The 3,521-nt window shown below is 30.3% G+C and overlaps 1 pseudogene; it reads right to left on the reverse strand.

The window, feature by feature from the left end:
- Nucleotides 1–1,864: 1,864 nt before the first annotated feature.
- LOC107927543 (dehydration-responsive element-binding protein 1A-like) lies at nucleotides 1,865–2,996 on the reverse strand (annotated as a pseudogene).
- Between the last annotated feature and the right edge of the window lie 525 nt (nucleotides 2,997–3,521).

The raw sequence follows: 3,521 nt of genomic DNA on the forward strand, positions 1-3,521 counted from the left end.
TGTTCTCAAAATTCTAGCAAAGGAGGCCCGGAAAGGAATTAAGCATTTTAACACTTTCAAAGCATTTTCTATTAGTTAGGTTGCCGTAGCTATTTCAGAAAGATTTCAAGTTCAATGCGATGCGAAGCATGTGGAAGATCATTTGAGAACTATAAAAAACCAGTGACAGATTATATGCACAATTCAAGCTGAAATTGGTTTTGGATGGGATGATAACATGAAAATGATCACATGTGATAGAGCGACATATGATGCAGCAGTGATGGTATTATATGTATATTTATGTCAAGTATATTTCAATTGTTTTTTTCTTGTTATTCTAATTGCGTATAATATCCAACAGACACATAAGAAGTATGAACCATGTTTGAATAAAAACATTAATCATTATGATGAAATGGCTTTGGTTGTTGGCAAAGATATCGCAACAAGGAGTTTTGCCAGAACATTCGTTGACATAGACTTGGATGATGGTAACCAAGATTCAGTGCCTATAAATTGCGACAATGAGGAGATTAAAGAGGTAAGAACAAAAGTATCTCCATCTGGCACATCTAAACATAAAAGAAAAAATGATCAAGAAAGTGTCATTGATGAACAAATTAAATTTATGGGTGAACAACTTGGTAAAATTGCTAATGCTTTGGAACAATTTACTACGGATAAGACACCACATCTTTACGAAGAAGTGATGTCGATGGAGGTAGAAGGATTTGATGACGACTTCCTTTGTAGTGTGTTTGATTATCTTGTGGGTCGTGAATCCAAGGCCAAAGCTTCTTTTAGTTAAAATTAAGAAGTATAGAAAAATTTGGCTTCAAAAATTTTCTCAAGATTAAAGATATTGATGCTTTAATGTGGCGTAATATTAGTTATGCACTTGGACAATGTTATTGTTATCATATGGTGTACTACTAATTATGCACTTGGATAATATTATTAATTTCTAGTATTGATTGTGGTTTGGAAGCTAATTTATTATTATTCAAATCTTTGTTTTTTATTTTTTTATAGCACAATTAGGAATCATCTATTCGCTTTGATTGTTTTCAATTTATGACCGTTAATATTCTAGCTTAATAATTGAGTATTATTATATATTTAATTTGATTTATTTTTATAAATAAATCATTGTAATATATGTAAGAACAATGTAAAATATAAATTTATTAATAGATATAAAATAAACTCAATTAAATAATGAAAAGATAATAAATTCTCAAATGTATGTTTGTTATATTGAAAACAATTTTTATGAAATATTTTTAGTAAATCTGCCAAAAAATAGAAAATATTTCAAACACCAGAAAAGTAAATCATTTTTCAAAAATCATTTTTCGAATAATATTTTACTGGCAAACAAACGGAGTCTAATTTTTCCACCATTTTACAAATTACATTTCTTTACTAAATTTCCCTTCATATAGGCTTTTTATTTTTGTTCAATATTTTTATAATTTTCAAAATTTTATACAATTGTTTAATGAGTGAACTACATTGGTGGTCAATTTAAAATATGATTTGTTTAATTTTGATCAATTAATTTTTTTCTCAATTTAGTCATTCTAATTAAAATAATTATCTAAATTAATTATTATCGTTAAAAATTAATTATTTCCATTAAAAATTCTATTAATTTTTCAAAGAATTGTCAACATGACACCTTAACTCATTAAGTAAGTGACACGTAACAAATTTTTTTGGTAGAAACCCATGACACTTTTTTTTTCTTTCCCTTCTCTTGCTTTAATTCCTTTTGTTTTGATTTTTTGGGGGGGGTCTGAAGAATCATATAACGAACTAAGCATAAAAAACAATCCTATCTATGAAGTAAAACTTCCTATGAAAGCCTAAAAAATTACTTTTAAATAGAATAACTCCACAAAGGTACATAATCATATGCTTATTGTTCTTCCCATTCACCGTTATGGCCAGAACGAGGAGATGACATCATCACATCGGTGGCCATGTTTGCCCAAAATCTTTGCCCCAAACAGCACTTCTTCAACCAAATAAAACCCTTTCTCCATCAGTATGTTTTCACCTCTCTTTGTATCATTTCTACAATTCTCGTTCGATTGCTCAATCATTTTGAAATTCTTTACCACCTTCGCAACCATCTTTTGGATATCCTTTGCGTTGGAAGAAGCTGGTATCGGAAGATTCCAAGCTGAGTCCGTGAAGTTCAAACAAGCTGACCTTCCTCTCAGTGCTATAGTTGCTACGTGGTGAGCATGTGTCGCCATCTCTGTTGTAGGGAAATTTCCAAGCCAAATCCTTGACTTTTTATTAGGCCCTCTCATTTCAAAAACCCACTTCTGGGGATTCTTTCAGCCAACTCCACAATATACCGGGTGTCTAGTCGCTCAGAACTTCTTTCTTCAGGCATTGACATTAGAGCATAAACCACTATTCCTGGTTAGCTCACAGGACTTCACTATCTAGCACCTAAAAACCCAGTCCTAATTCCAACAACCTTGGCATGACGCCTATGAAGCATGGACACGGACATAGACACACAATACAGATATGACACGATATAGATACGGTGACACGGTAATTTTTAAAAAATGATGACACGGATACGGTCGAATACGATAATAAATTTATATATATATTAATGTTAAAATACTCAATGTAAATGAAAATATTGATATTTTTCATTAATATATAATCAATTCTTTTCCATTAAGCTATCTTATCATTAATTATATATGACAAAATATAGTAGTACATTTTTCAAGTTCATTACACAAAACATGTCAATCAAATCTAAATTTGAAGCTCAACCTATATCCTTAAGAAGGCTTGTACAAAAAGAAGCAAAAAGAGAACAAATTTCTAGTTTAATTCATAGCATTAGCATTTTCCATATCTTCTTCTTCATTGGCAAAAATTACCATCTTCATATCCTGTTCATCAAGAGATAAGCTAGCAACTCTAAGAATTTCAACTCCTTCAAATGAGTCAAATACATCACCTCCAATATCCCACATCTTGTTCTCTCATTCTTTATAATAAAGAGTTTTTCTTGAAAGTAATCGAAAATTAGTATGCACAAATACTAAATCTTCGGCACGTTGAGGATTAATCTTATTTCTCCTCATGGAATGGATAAATGAATATGTACTCCAATTCCTCTCACACAAGATGATGAAGAAGGTTGTTGTTAAGTATGACTCCTATTTTAGTCAAATTTGAGAAATAATCTTGTAGTTAAACTCTGTTTATTTATTTCAATCTAACTCTAATTAGTTGAGATTATTTTATTATTATTTGACCTATGAATTTATCCTATAAATAGGCTTTTTTACAACATTAGAAAACACAACTATTAGAGATTAGAACTCATAACACATTTAGAGAATTTTGTGTTTACGTTTTGAGGGTTTTTTGTTTTCGGGTTTTCAAGGTTTAGTTTTTTCTCCATCTTTTGTACTCTTCATTCTTTTTGCCATTATAGTAAAATTATCTTTGCTCGTGGTTTTTTATCCTCTTTGGAAGAGTTTTTTTGCGTTAAA

Source organism: Gossypium hirsutum, chromosome A10, assembly GCF_007990345.1.
Source record: "Gossypium hirsutum isolate 1008001.06 chromosome A10, Gossypium_hirsutum_v2.1, whole genome shotgun sequence".
NCBI classification, from domain to species: Eukaryota; Viridiplantae; Streptophyta; class Magnoliopsida; order Malvales; family Malvaceae; genus Gossypium; species Gossypium hirsutum.